Genomic DNA, 16687 nt, shown 5'->3' on the forward strand with positions numbered 1-16687 from the left:
AAGAAGCCAGTGCTGTATCGGCTTCTAAAAACTATATTGTCAACAAGCTGATTAAGTATCTTTCTCAATATTACAATACCAATAGTTTTGCTGCTAAATGCACTAGTTTATTGAGATTGTCCTGTTATTCATATATTACCCAGAAACCCCAGCTGAGTTGTGAATTTAGCACAACTGATAAGCCTAGTGATGTAAATAAGATATTTCTGAATAAAGAATTAATTTTAAGAAGCGCCTGATGTAGGGATTAGCACCAGTAATTCAGTGGGAGCAATACTGTCCCATTCAGGTAGGCACTTTACTGCAGTGCAGTTCTAACCAGCAAAGATCAGTTCCATCTCTGTTGAAAAACGCATGTGTTTTTGCATTGCCCTCAAAAGAAAAAATTTCTAGTCTTCATGACACATTCTGATTTTGCAGTAATATTGAGGACCATTTCTCCAATTTAAGTAAATAGCATATGTCAATTAAAACTGGAAGTATTTTTATTTCAGTTTTGTACATCGCAAAGTTTCTAAATTTTGCACTTTATGAAAATGTGTGACCTTCATCACAAGTAGCTTCAAGAGACCATAATCAACATGGAAATATTACAAGAGCTTAGTAATGGAATTTTTCTTCTGATAACACCGAGTTCTTCTGAGCACACTCACAGTTTCAGAACACCATTTTCTTACAGCACGTCACATAGAGGAGATCTCTGTAGCTAGCGATTCCTCCAGGCAAGTATTTGGATATGCTGACATATCCCTTTTATGCCTGGTATCAGAATACGGCCCTCCTCTCTGGTACAGAGGAGGCACAGGCAGAAGTTCAGATAGCAGCTTGTGTTAGTCTGAGGTCCTCAGGGAGGTGTAAACATCTAAATACCCTTGAAAATGTCAGCCTGAGAAATTGATCTGCTGAACTGATCTCAGTAGGATTGTAGAGATGTACAGACATTGAAAAACTGGGCCAGGAAAAGCAGAGTAGCCGGATAAATCCTTTAGATCCCAAACATCAATACATTGGATACTGATATGACCTAACAATATTTTTAATGTAACAGCAGAGAACAATTTACCTAAAGAATTAAATAGTCCTAAAATTTTGGATTTGTTTACATTTGACCTGAATAAGGACTTCTAAGATCTATGTAGCATGTGAGATACAGTCCAATCTGAAAAATCAAGCATTTCAGACCATATTGTCTGAATTATCTGATGATACAAAGGGGGTTGTTGATGAGGTATCTGGCAAATACTCCACATCACTGCTACTGGCATGCTTATCTAGCAGATGTTTAAAATGAAAGGCTGACAGCTTTTATGTGATAATTAAATCTCTTTAGTTGACAACTGCAATTTAATTTAATTTTAATCAAGAGTAATAACCACCCATAATTGCTATTATGGTGATGTTCCATTTTTACCTAGGGCCTGAAGCAAAAATGAGCAAAGATTTTGCCTGTAGGTTTTAATCTCAAATCTTTCTGATCTGAGATATCCTTCTAAGTATATTAATTCTGAAGTACTTTCAAACAATAAAGAGATGAATAAAAAGACAAAATCACAAATCAGTGGAAATTACTATAAAAAGAGAAAGTGCGTATGTGCTCCAAGACATGATGAGGAAATATAAATCCCATTTCATTTGTGTTGTTAGGGAAAGTAGAGAGCATTCAGTGTTAAGGTTGCGATTTACTCAGTTATTCGCCAGACCACTGTGGAGACGCATGATCCCAGTGTCTTTTGAAGCCTCTCAGAAACGAGTTCAGGTGTGATCCCTTTAGTGCTCTGCAATTTTACCCATGGCACGTTAGCCTCCTACCCAAAGTGTCTCTTGCAGAGCAAGAGCTCAAACACTAATTGCTCCATCCCAGAGGTCCGTGCCCAGCACTCCCCATTCAACCTGTGGCTCAGGCAAGTTCATAAGGCACGCACTAACTGTTCAGAGCAGGCAGGTGTAAGACAGTAGCCATTTTACATAGGTAGCATTTCTGCATTTGTGTGTACTTACCTCTGTCCTTTTTACCAAAGAGAGCCATATAAAGTAAGACCTTCAGCAGAGAGAGGAGGCACTAAAGAATGAATTATACAAAAATATCCCTCCTCTACCAAGAATCATATAAGTAAGCAGCTTAGAGGAAGCCAGGTGAGGGTACACAAGATTGATCCATATTCACTGCTCAGACCCAAGAGGGCAGTCTCAGGGATACATCCAGGAATTAAACCAGAAAAGGGACAGGACGAGATCATCAGAGGCAGACAGGTTCCTTGCAAGATTTCTGGCTGCCCTTTGCTCCTGCTCACAGATAGTTATACGACCATGCTTGTTCTGAGAGCTGGCCTAGCTACAGTGATCATTGCTGCTGACAGCAGATACGATATTTCTTGTAATGCAGAAATGAGCATGGGGTTGAAAATTTCCTTGTTGTCAAGAACAAGCACACTGCAAATCAAATCAGACAACTCCTGCCTAATCGCAAGTAAATATGTCTCCGCTTATTTCAAGATCAGTGAAGAGAGGCTAAGGCAACACAGACTACATCTGGGTATTTTTCTTGTGAGGAACCTGATAGTTAGGTGGCAACTGGAAGAAGTCAATTCCACCTGCAGTGGATGCCAGCCAATATTGGTGAACCCTCATGAAGTGACGAACCTGCCTGAACTCAGTACTGTAGGCTTACTAAGATCTTTATGTTAACTTCAAGCTGGCAGGTGGGCTGTCTCTAGGAAAATAACTGTCAGCTGTTTTAAAATTTCTAGCTATAACACTCGATAGACTGAGAGTGAGCATCTTAGACTATTTCCCCATCTTTAGATATCTGTATTCTTGTGGCAGTTATATTTGTTGTTTTTCAGCTGCTTAGTGCACTTTATATACTGTACTACACGTGCTAAATAAAGATATACATATTCTCCTCTCAAGAGAAATAATATATATAGGAAGTTTCTGAAATGGGGGGAGGGGGGTGTCAATTCAAGGACATTTGTACTAGAACTGTAAGTACAATAAATTCATCAATTCGGGTAGACTCTCAAATTTGATTGAGTATGTATCTTCAAAACATAATAAATTAAGACTTATTTCTCATTGTGTGAGAAAATATAAAACAATTGTGTATTTCCGACTGAGAAAAAAACCCATAATACCCATTATCAAAACATATAAAAAATTATCTTTATAGGAGTTGAAAAATGGTTGAGAACTTTGTTGTTGTTTTTTTAAAAAGGGGGGAGGGGCAACTAAACGGATGTCACTCAAAGTTTTCTTCCATCAAAAGTGAAAGTTGTGTCTTAAAATGTGAGATGGTGTAAATGAGTCAAATTGAAATAGCCTGCACTTCTCCAGCCTGCTGGTCTGAACCTTAACAGACTGTGCAGTATTTTGCATTAGCATGGGCAGAGAATTTGGAAGAAAACCAGGAAATGTGGCTGTGAAGGAAAAATGAAATGAAATGAAGAAAACCAAAAAGGACAGTTATCTTTGGCTATTGCCTTCTATATTATTTTATTTTTAAAAATAGCTTTTCCTCTTCTTTTTTTTTTCTCCTTTATTTTTTGAAAGAGAGGCAGAAAGTATGAAGAAATCTGATGAGTAGGAAACCAAAAATATCATAAGGACCTGGGAAAGTTGACTATGGAGAATGCATGAAATAAAGAAATGGAAGCACTATTCACAGGACAAAATGCTCTCACACTTCAGAGCTAAGCAAGGGTACGGCAAAACTTGGGAAGCTGAGTAATAGCTCTTTTCCACTGTTAACTTAATGACTGTCTTTGCCTGCTGGACTTGGGAAATGGGCTTAAAACTCATTGTAGAAGAAGACAGAGAAGAGACCAGACCTAGAGTTTTCCCTTGATCTCATTCCCAACTTCACTCATTTCCAGTGCAATATGGCTGTGCTGGCGGGTCAAATAATCCAAAGCATTGTGGCCAAAATGTCTTCAAACAGCAGTGGCAGAACATTTTCTCTGAAAAAGGGCTGATTCAGAACCATACAAAAAGATGAAAGTTTCCACCAAGCTTGTATCCAAAAATGTTTTCTTGGCTCTGTCATATAATTTCTGGTCAAAATTAGGAAGAGATAGATCCCTTTTACATAGCTGTATGTCAGAGCAAGTACCCGGGATATGGAGCACCAATAGTCACATCTTTGGCCTGAAGGAAGCAGAGCTGAGCTCCAGATGGAAAGTAAACTGTACAAAATCTGTCCATATAAAAGGTATCTCAAAAGGAAATGTAGTTTCATAGATGATTCAGGAAAGTCACTTATTTAACAAGTGGAGGCAGAAGTCTAAAAGTGCGTACTTAGCCTTCTTGCATACAGCCAGAATTGGTACCATATTGACACAACTGCTCAGGCAGAATAACCATGCAGTGATGATGCAATATTATGAGAAATGTTTATTTACTATGGGAAAGTTGATTGTATAGTAGGAACACGGTTTGAGGACACAAATTTCAGGCTGTGTGAATTTACTAAAATTTAGGGATACTGTTAGCTAGTTACTAGCACTTGAGCATGCAAACTGAAAGGACCATGGCAACAGCACAAGTGATCGCAGCAGGAACCACCTCCCAAAACTCAGCTGAAGTGAGCCCAAGAGGCAAACTGGGAGGACTCTAAGGGAAAGCTTAAGATTTTTCAGGTTAGTGAAACAAGATATCAAAGAGCTAAAATAATTAAGAAAAGGTGGGTTCACGGGGAGACACACTCCAGTTCTCATTGAGAAAGGTCCAGATAAAATATCACTAAGGAAAAATATTTCTGGTACTGTTGAGCCCATAGAAGTAACAGTGAATCACAGGTCCTATTCCTCTCTAAAAATATAGAATAAGCTGCAGAAGCTTTTCCTCATTATGCTACAAATTTCAGATATTAATAGCAAGGTTTTCATCACACCCTTGATGGGTAACACTGTATTTGCTCTTCTCTGAGTCAAATGACGTCAGAGAGTTAAAGCTAAAAGAAAATCTTATTTCTCTCTTTCTAGATGCAAATCACATTTACAATATCAGGGTGTATTTAGCCCTTAATTACAGGAAGTACCTCGGTAAAAAATCTTGAATATTTCTAATTCATCCCTGCAGACAGAAAGCATAATCACATTTAACAATCACCAATCGGTGTACCAGTAGTACACAAAGAGTTAAATTTAACATTTGATCTTTTGACAAACACAATAGGTGTTAGTACTTTTGCAAGAAGATAACTTCAAAAAGCTGTTCAGGTTCTCAGTTTAGAGTTTCTGTTCATTTCTTCTACAAGGATGTATAGTATCACTGTAATAGATCACCAGGGCTGCTTTTCTCTGATGTATTGTTGCAATATATCATATGAACTGTGTCTGGCAGGAACATGAATTTCAGACATGGGCCTATTTTATATGTTTTATTTGAGGACACTCTTAAGGAAAATCAATGTGGAGTTCAAGAGCTGGCACTAGAGCTTGAGAAATTCAGTAGACCCTTAAAATGCTAGAGGCGTCACAAAAGTTTAAGAAACTATGAACACGGGATGAGATTGGCTACCCACAGCTGCTCACTTGGTGGATGGAGTACTTAAGGATTTAGCTGGATAAATTCTGCTAACTTGTAGCCCATCTGTGGGATCACTCTGGGGGCTCAAATACTCCTCTGTTAGTCTTGCTGTTTCCTCCCCTAAAATGATTTTAAATAAGTATTGAAACGTTAGAGGCAAACCAGTTAGGTGAGTTTTTATGCTTCAGAAAGGCACAATAATATACAGCCTATGGAAACCTTAAAAACCTGCCTAATTAACAAAGAAATGGTATGGAGTAAAGCATGTTTTATAATATAGCTACTGGCCCCCTCTGGTTCACACCACAGAAAGTCCCCCTTATGGAAGGTTTTGGAACAGACTAATAGACCTGGTATCAGCTCCATGTTCAATCCCAGCCCTAAATGATGACCCAGAAGTGTACAAAACCCCACAGGTGTGTGACTGATATGACAATAAACATGTCAGGCTTAAACTGAATGCTGCTACCCAAGCTGTGGTGATCAGCAACTAGGACGATCAAAGTGACAGTACATCTTACTTCACACAATAGTTACCAGTGTACCAGTGTTCAAAAAGCAGTGTCATATAAGCATTTTCATCAACAAATTCATCAACTGTGCTCTCGAAATGTGTTTTCTGTCAATCAGGATGTGTTTCACCAATAGGGATGACCAGAACATCGGGATGTGAATACTTCTGCTATCCAGACGATCTGATGTGGTGTTTGCCACTCCATTTGTGCAGAGAACAGAGCTGAACACATTTTATCAATAGCAGCATTTGGGGGCTAAAGAAAACCCTTCTCATTCATGATTCTGTCTGCATGGACTTTCAAGGGATTCATAAACTCATTAGATCATCACACTCAATCTCCAGTATACCACATCCAGTTACTCCTCTATTAAGCTCAATAAAGCATAACCATCTTTCTCCTAAAGCACCGGTCTTCATTTGAGGTATCAAGAGACAGACCAGCTACTGTTTCCCTTGTTATTTCTTTATAATCTGAAGGTTAATTATCTTCACACTTAAAACTATTTGCACAAGTTGTCATTTGAATTTCTCTAGATCAGCTTCCAGGCATTGTTCTCGTCTACTTGTCTTAGCAAGATTAAAGGTTTTTTTTGTACCCACTATTTTCTCCACACGAAAATACTTACAAACTACTATCAAATCATCTTCTATCTTCCTGAGATGCTAAACAGATTTGAGTTCTTGAAGTCTTTCACAGCAGTATATCTTTTCAGCTCCTAAAATCTCTTCTGTGGTTCTTTCTGTACCAATATAAGTGTTTCAGCAGCTTATAAAATATGTTGATACTAGAAATATATAAAATATTGCTTCATCTGTCTCAGCAATGCTGGATAATCAGGTAAAAATAATCTTTTAAATCCATATACTGTACTGCTTCCTATACCACCAAAAATAACCCATTTCTTTTATTTGTGTATATGTATGTATGTATGTATTTATTTATTTTGCAGGGAGCCATGTCACATAAGGATCTCAAGTTGAGTTGCTTCTTGATTCTGAGCCCTGAAATTACTCAATCAAATAAAATCTAAGCCTTTCTATTTTCCTTTGTAGTAAACCAAACAAAAGCAACCTTCTGCAGAGCATTTTAAAATTCAGATTTCCACACTTAAAGAAAAAGGCTTTGACAAAACTGCGGCAAGAGAGAGTCTGGATCTTCACCCTTTGCAGACATCAGTCTGTATGGTACAGCATGCTGTCATAGTGTTGCAGGCGACAGCCAGATTTGGTACAGGTTGGAGCAAAACTTGGCCCAAACTGGTGCCCTCTTCTCCATTTCATAGTTTTGAGGATTTTCCTCCCAGCACACTGAACGTGGGGGAGGCAATAACGTCTCATAGCAAAGTGGTACTGGCCAGGGAGGGTCCTGCAGAGAGCTCCAGGACTCTATCTATTGCCATGATCCTGTGCCTGACCCGATTTCTTATTTTACTCAATCTCTTATCGCTTTCAGCTGCAGTTCCTCATTCGCTCTGAAGTGTGTGTGTGTATATACTTATATATAAATGTAAAAAAATCTCAGATCTCTAAATCTCTGAACCTGTGACTTTTGCAAAGCTCTGGTGTCTGAAAAGGAAGGAGAGGATCTGAACTTGTAGCCTTGCAGTGCCACTGTGGTCCTTCTGTGATGAACCCTCTGAAAAGGAAGGTGATGAGAATAATCAGGAGAAAATAGCTGCTGCTCAGGTACAGCAGTTATCATTAGGTCTTTTCTCAGCCAGCAGTCAGTTCATGCTCTGTGCAGTGGCTTCAGACATAATCCGAGGAAGCTGCATTTTACCTGCTGAATAGCTCTATTTTGACATAACACGATGGTGCAAGTACAGCTGCTGATTACTGTGAGACCTGTCTGTCTGTGGGGGGGTCCTACTCTTCGCACTGTGTGAGGTGTAGATGGAAAAAGAGTGGCTCATGCATCACACATTATCGGTTTCAAATAAGTATCTTTTCCTTTATGGGTAAAACAATGGCATGACACTCTCAACCAGTGCGATTAAATTAACATTTAAACCCCTATATTTAAAAATCCGTCTCCCTTTAATTCTCTACATGTTGTCTTCTATTAAAGGAAAATCAGAATATTGTGAAGAAGGTGCCCGCAGTCTCCCCACTCTCCTGGGCTAGGTAGAGCAACAATGCAGCAGCAGAAATGCACTGGGGGAGTTCTCATTTAATGGGAAAGAGATGGCTTATACTACCCTGTTTCTGCATCGGGGTTCAAAGTAGTCAAATCTCTGAAGAGCACCAGCAGCAGTTTGGAGTTTTAATTTCTTTTCCTCTCAAACCTTGGCAAACTGTCATCATAGAAAATTTAAATCTGGATTTAAACCACTTGGTTTGAGGATCTACAGAAAATCAAAGCAAATTTTTGGAGCTATGATGTTCTGTAATTCCTAAAACATTCTTGATTCCTACCAGCCTTGTATAAAAAAAAACCACAAATCCAACATTTTGCCTTTGTATAAAACTCTATTTCTTCTTTGCCATTTCCATGGTCTGCCAAAATCATATTAGTAATCTACACTGAATTTGTAGAATTCAGCAGCTGGTCCAGGACTCAATACTATCACCAAAGCAACAGCGTATTGCCATTAAAAGCAACCATTCCATACGTGTTCCTGGTTTTACCCTTCTGACTTTTCAAATATATATTGAATGCACCAAATCAATTATATGAATTCATCATACTGCGGGGAATAGAGCATGTTTCTACACTAAGCCTTCAGGAAAATCAGTCAGCGCTATTAGACTCTCAGTACGCCCAGCGGGGAAAAAAGGAACCCCCAACTGTGGAGCTGGATACAGCCTCCAGGGAGACAGGTGTGTTCTTTCTGATCTCCAAAAAGGTGCCCCTTTCCCTTATACAATGCTTTGAAAATGGAGTAGAAGGTGTACTATGCCCCAAAATAAGTGACACTAAGGGGAAAAGGCTGAATAGAGCTGCCTGAGATTTGTCTAATGTTGACGAGTCCACTTGCATTTGAAAAATTACACATGGATATTGTGGCATTTGGATTTAGGATGAATGTTCTTATAGCCTTTTGTATACATACCTTAATCACCATTCCGTAACTATCATAAAGAAAAAAATCGTGGAGTCTTGAAATTAGTATAAAACATGCATCAAATTTAACACATGATGTACATAATCCATCGTGATATCAGCATAAGCAAAATTCAGGCTTCACAAGAGATAAGAAATACAGAAGTAACTGCACAGCATAGTAAATTTGGACATTACTAATTACAATATAGACTCACAATAATCTAGCCTTTATCATCTTTTGGTAGGAAATTTTTAAAAATGTAACGTAATGTAAAAAGAGCAAAATAATGCTTTTTATTTTGTGTCCCTTTTTCTGATCTGCTATGATATCAATGTGCCAATTCATAATTTTTAAAAAAATTAAAAAAAAAAAAATTAACATACTCTGGAAAACATAATGTTGAATGAGCATATTTGAAATATTCTGATTGCTTTATCTTCGTATGCAAGTGAGTGAAAACCTGTGGTTTGAATAAGTGGGAACAAATGAATGAGGGAGTTTACACTGACAGAGAGATAATGAGAAACCTGAATTGCATACATAAGGACAGCAAAATTAATGCAGGCACTTGAGAAGGGTGTGTGGTACCTGCGGCACGAGAGTGGGAAGATGACTGAAAGGTGGGAAGGTGACAGTTTGCCTGTGTGGCCCTCTAGTTGCCATCAGAAGCCATAGAGAAAGGAGGAAAAAAAAAAAAAAGAAATATTCACTCAGTACAGTAAAGAAAATATAAAGAAATGAAATATTCACCTCATACAGTACCTCTAAAGCTTTTTAAAATAAAAACACTGATAGATAATTAGATAAGACCTTTAGGCAATAATTGGGACCAAGACTTCAAAATGCCTATGATTCCAGATGTTCTGCACTCACTGTCGTCTTAAAATGTTTTCCTCCTACACCCTGGTAATGGGATAAGAGATGGTGGAAGGGCATAACTCCTTCCTCACCCTTTTCACAGTTAGATTTTTGGGACCATAGTAAAGTACATTTATTCTGCTCCATTCTAAGCTTGATGGAATAGTACAGGATAAGAAAATCAATGTATGTAATTTAAATTACGTATCAGAGAAGAATCGGGTTCCTTCTAACAGCAACCAACAGAAAAATAGAAAAGAAGAAAAATAGAGACATATTACTGTTTTCACAGGCCCAAAACTTGTGAGCCATTATTTACAGCTAAGGAGCTATATCCAGTAAAGGACTTAAAAACAGACACATAAGCCCACAGTTAGGTGCTTAGGCTTACAATACAATGCTTCAGAAGAGCTTGGAGCCAAAAGGGTGGAAAAAAACCAAATTAGGGTTCAAGAAGCTGATCCTGAGTCTGGCAACTGGGGATCTGGAATCTATTAAATGGAAATGTTAAGGATAGGCCAGTGTTCAAATCCAATTTCTCTTTCCTTTCCCTTGAGCTTACACACTGTTTTGCAAGCTGAGACAGCATGCTGGGAGGAAAACTCCCTCTATGCAGTCTCTGTTTCTGATTTTCCTTTAGCACCTATTGCTGCCAAGTGAAGAAACAATGCACTTGGCTAAATGGTTCTTCAATGTAACACCCGTGGTCCTTCTTACATGCTTAAAAATGAGAGAGCTATTTTCTGTGTAACTAATATTCTATGTGTTTACTTAAAAATGCATAAAACACATGGTTAATTTTGTTAATTACCCCCTATTGTCAACAGAATTACTTGAGGCAAGCACCAATATTACTGCCATTTCTCTCCCCTCCTTTCCTTCACAATGGAGAACATTTCCTCAAAACTCTTGCTAGAAAAATGCATAGTATGTTTCTTTTGTAAGTTATTATAGGAATCTTGAGTCAGTTCCTTAAAAATATCTCCTTCTTCAGATGTTATTTTATAAATTTCAGAAAATACTTTATAGCACAGAATAAATAAAGATAATGAAGAGAGAGAAACCATTCTATTTGTTCCTTGTCTTCCAGTACCTCAGTGCAGAGGGGAAAGAAGAAAAAATAAATAGAGAAGGGAAAAGGTGAGAAATGCAACAATGAAGAGTGAACACTTTTCTTTCACCTATCAGTAGTTTATCAGAGAATTAGAGTGAAATATATGTTGTGAATACACAAACAGGAACCTTCCATGATGTTATACAGAAAAAAATTAAACAAAAATTACAGAAAATAGTAGCATCCAAATCATTACTAAACAGATGTTAAGCCACTAAGTAGACAAAACACATAATATAAAAGGATGTCTTTTTCTAAATGCAATGTGAATACAAAAATATAACAAAATTATTTGGGCACATCAAATGCCTTAGGTGTTTTCCATCTCTTATAAGACTGTAGGCTATTTCACCTTGTACAAAATCAGACAGACAAACACGAACTGAAAGGTTTCTTTTTTCCCCTTTCTTCCTTTTTGTTTCTGGAGGATGCCTTAACCACTACATCATTTCACAGCAGATCTCGAGGAATACTAATTCAACCCCTCCTAACTAGAACAGGTTCAAAGGAATATATGACACACCCCTAGTTCTGGCAGACCAATGGTTCACCCATTTTTGTGAAAAGCCAGAGATGGGACCTCTGATAGCATCTTTTGGATACGTTTCTGCAACCCATAGAAGTTGTGGATAAAAGTAAGAGCTAGAACCACTGATAAGTGTCTTTTGTAAAGTTAACATAATTTTTGTGTATTATCTGGTTCTAAATGACAGGTGGAAGGAACTGCTTCAGCCTGCACTAGATATTCAACTCTCATCCAGGTACTGCATGCTGCAGAGCTTAGTGGATCTCCACGCAGGGAACATGTTCCCCAGACACTTGGCAGGGGTGGATTCCCCTTGGTGGCAAAGCACATGAAGAGTAGGAATCAACGTCCTTTGGCAGGTTGAATCCCTGGGCTCAGATTATAAAAAGCATTTAGAAGCCACGCTTCCTAAATTCAAAAATAGTGTAAATAATTCTTGCTCAATTTTAAAATGTGCTGAGTACATACAACTCTCAGTGGAAACTTCAGGTATTAAGTATTCATTTAGAATAAAATCAAGTAAGAAAAGCTTTTCAGCACTGAAATACAAATTTAGAGGGATAGTTCTTCTAAGGTGTTTTGAAAAAGTGATTTTAATTTTTTAGCTGTAATGTCTCTCTTTTCAAAAAGAGTGTATTAATTTGATCTGGCCTGTAGACATTCTCAGTGCTATGCATGTTTGTGTGAGTGATGATGCTTACCTGATCACACACAGAAGTTGCACAGAACTTTGAACGACCTCCATAGTGAAAAGCAAGGTTCTTTTAACCTTTTGGACAGTAGACATTATGATAAATTTAAATCAGAGATGCCCTAATAAATACCCTTTCCCCTAATAATTATATCATATTTTGGATTCTGTGTTAGTGATGTCTGCAGGGCTTTATTTGTGGTGAAGGGTAGGGGTCCACGTGATACATTCAAACCTAACAGTGAAATTTGCAATCATACTTTTGGGGTTGATTTACACTTTTCTGTCATTAACATACTGGAAGCCCTCGGCTGTTTGTTGGTGGCAAGACCTTTGGCTCTGAAGTTGCAGTGGGATATCACTCTGAAGGCTCTCTTTCCATAAATCAATTTTAATTGCAATATTATAGCCCAGAAAAATCTGCTTTCATATTCTGACTGTACATGACAAAGTACTTCAACAGCAAGGTGTGTTCTGCAGATTTCATCTGAATCTAGGTCTGCTGCGTCTAAGATTTATTTCCTGCTCTGCCTTTTACTGCACTCCATACATGAGCACCTGGCAAATACTGGGAAAGCTTTCCTTTTCTCTTAAACAAGATACACTATCTCTAATGAGGTGTCTCTATCTCTTTACCTTCTCTGGATCTGTAAATACGTGTAACCACAAATAACAGGCAGTTCAGCCACTGTATCTTGTTACTGAGATGCACAGAGGAAAAAAATGTTGAAATCAATTTAATTTATACGTATTAATGCAAACGCAAAACAGAGTGTGCCTTTTCAATGTGACTAAGACAGCACACAGTGAGCAGGTCTCTTTGCTTCAGGCCCATTTTGTCCATATTCTCAAGGAGGAGGAGAAATCTGAAACAGATTTTTACAGCCAAGGTCATTCCCTTGCACCCCCAGGTCAAATATTTTGAGTCTCATCCTAGCCAGCCCCAGGGAAAAGTCCTTGCTTCTTCAAGATCTAGGCCAAGATCTTTCCTTGAAGAAAAGTGTAGGAAAGTCTCTCTCTAGGGTCATGTGGACGTCTCGCCCTAAACTTCTTCACCCTGACAAGGGCTTCCAAAATGCAGGCAAAAATTGAGCAGCTCACAAATAGACTCAACCTTTCTTCTCTCAGCCCAGAAAGACCCACGTGAAGCTGATGTGCTTTGCCCTTTCCCTGCCAGAGCTGCTCCAGCCCAAGCACTGGATCAACCAGGAAGCATCTGGGGGAGGTTATTCAGGAGAGCATCAGTTCAAGCTGCAGCTCAAAGGGCTAGTTACAGGTAAGCCTGGCCATCCCATGGTACTAAACCTTGCAAAGAAGCAAAACTCTTTTGTGTTTTACTGTTAAAAGGGGGCTCATACTCAGTATGCACAAAGAACGCCTGTTTTCATTGCTACCTGAGAAAATTAGTATCTCAGTGAGCTTAAAGCTGATAAGGAAAAGATTTTCATGACTGTTCAGAGACTATCCAGGTTCTGCATCTCATACTTGGCCATAGCATTAATAAATTGTTTTTCTTCTATCCATAGCACTCTCAGGTCTCTACTTTTGCTACTGGTCTAGGTAGGTTAGCATTGGCTTGCTTACAGTTGCATGGATCTATACATGAAGATTTGATTTAGAAAGAGCTCTGGTTTTCTTTTCTTACTTGTCTTTACTGATGAGCAAAACTCATCAGATTCGGTTTTACTTTATCCTTTGATTTTTTTGAAGCTTTTCAAAATCATATGTGAACTGGAAAAAAGCTAAAGGATTAAACACCTCCCAAACAGAAGTTTAAATAGGCTCTGACTTTGGTGGGAATCCGATAGTAACACACTATTGGAACTAAAAAAGAGTTTATATTATCATAGTGCTAGAAGAAGATGGGTGTTTGCTGAAAATGTTTTAATAAGAGGATGTTATTTTAAGACAGCCACATGACTCTGGGTGAGACTTTTACCTTTTCACCTTGCTACCCAAGTCTCCTAATCACATGCTTTGCTACAACACCCATAGTCCCACCTCTAAAACCTCCAAGTCAAGGCAGATCTTCTGCAGAAGTACAAATTGTGTGTGAATGGCACCTCTAGATCTGGCTGCACTTCCAAACACACACACACTCAGGGAAAAATGATGATTCCTACACACTGGGAACACAGGGATAGGGCGTGCCAGAGCATCGCTTCAGCACACAGGTCTGCTGCTCCTGCAGAACCAAGGACCATCACTACAGCCTTGAGCTACCAAGGGGAAAGAAGAATATCGAGTACACTGTGCATATTTCACTACTAATATAGCTTTTTTCATACAAAGTGTATTTCTACATCTAGAGTAGTGAGTCTGTATGTGTTTATATATGATATATTAATCAATACAATAATATATACACATCAATAAATGCTATGCGTACACATACACATCCTCTCTACATCATAGCGTATTATGGTAATAGATTGTAAGCACCAGGAAACTGCACTTTTATACACAGCAGTATCAAACTGTAGTAAAGAGTAAAGATTATACTCCAGGACAACTCAACCAAAAAACCCATTTAAAAAAAAAAAAAAAGAAAACCCACAACTGAAAGCATCTTCTCATGACTGAGAGATGAGACTACTTGCTGAAGGCTCTCCCTTCCAATGCTGGAAAAATGAAGATGTTAAAAAGCACTTGATGATTGTGCTGGTGCTTTCCAGGTTGATTTCACTAACTTTTCTTCTGCTGAAATTTGATTTTACCATCCAGCAAGAGATAGAGCACCAAATATTTTCAGGTTTTGAGGGAGTGTCACACTTCTACCTGTATTTTGATGAGAACATTCACTTCTGAGTCCCAACATAAGTTTCTTTCTCAGTCACATATTTTTATGTCAAACCACTTTTATTATCATATCATGGCTCTTTGCTTTAGATATAATCAATCATTCTTGCCTGCAGTTTCATTTCAGATTTGCCAATAACACATGACAGCCATTTCACTTTTAGACATTACCTTTTTTTTTTTAATGGAGATTAATTTTTAAAATAAGATGCAGTTTTAGTGTCAAGATAATTAAATTTTTGAAAGAGAGACTATCTTTCTTTATGCTGCATCAGCTCTCTTAAACTCATACCTTTAGCAATCTGCAACTGTGCTACCCAAATAAAATCAATATGTTCTGAAGTCCGGCATGCAGAATTTTTTTCCATTAATAAAATAATTTTATTAACTCTGAGAACCATAAATTGCTGAAACACATTTTTTATGAAATTGCCTCATCTGCATAAGAATCAACAGCAGTGTTTTTAAAGTGGCTGTATTTCCAGAAGACAGATTTGATAAATCTCTGCTGTATATTTTGGAGTATCGAAGGGTTTCTTTCTGTTTGTTTCTGTCGGCTTTGTTTAGTGGAGCCAGACTTGGTGGAGTCAACTTAATGGAGTCAAATGATCTATGACTTCCTCTGCACAGTCTAGGTTTTTGTTCAAGTTGTTGAGGCTTTGTGATGTCTTTCAGATACCTGTTGGTGTCAGCTGGTATTTGGGGTTTAAATAAGAGGGGAAAAAAAGAGGGCACCTATCTTGCCATTTAACTTTTATTTCTCCAAATTTTTTGCTGGATATTGTAATTTTTCTGCTGCATCAGATTTTTGCAGAAGAAATACAAAAACTACTCTGTTTCTAACTGTTCCTTGGCTCAAGAACAAAAATACAAGACAGTCCAGAAATTATAAAAATGTTTGTTTGTTTTCATCCCTCTGGCACAGGCAAGGAATCAAATTCCCCCACTGGTAAGAAAGCAATTTTACAATGATAAAACTGGGATATGCTCACTGGGCTAACTTTCAGCACGGTGCTGTTTCTATTTTTAGTGGCTTTCATTCCAGAAGGACCTGAAGCAAGGTACATAACACAGCTGCTATTTGTCGCTGTTATGCTGTTCACGAGCTCTCACTTAGACAGACTACTATTAATTTCAACAAACCTTGGTTCCAACAGTTAGAATTAGGCAATTTTCCTACTTTGGAAAAGAGAAAAAAGAAGAATTGGTCCCTGGTTACTCTCATATGGTTGCCTTTGCCGTCTGCAATATCAGCCAAGTAGCTGCAAGCTTCCAGTGCAAAATCTAATAACGTTTGCTGAAAGGTTCCTACCAACTTCCATGTGCCTTAGGTCAGACTTTCAGTGGTTCAAGTTCAACATATTTTATTCCAATGACTTTGAGTTGCACTTGGTTTCCTTTTAGGGAAGGAGCTTTACCTCTATGATTTGTCTTCATCTGCACTTCTACCCCATGATAAGTAGGAGAGAGATACTTTCAGGATGGTAATGAGCAAGCACAGCCTTCGGCTCCAGTGCTTGAGCATTGTTACTGCTTTTAGACTAAGAGAAGATGATTAATCTTTCTTCCCCTGGAAGGACTCTCTGGAGCCTGCCTGTTCTCTCAAGCT

This window comes from Numenius arquata, chromosome 3, assembly GCF_964106895.1.
Source record: "Numenius arquata chromosome 3, bNumArq3.hap1.1, whole genome shotgun sequence".
In the NCBI taxonomy this organism is placed as follows: Eukaryota; Metazoa; Chordata; class Aves; order Charadriiformes; family Scolopacidae; genus Numenius; species Numenius arquata.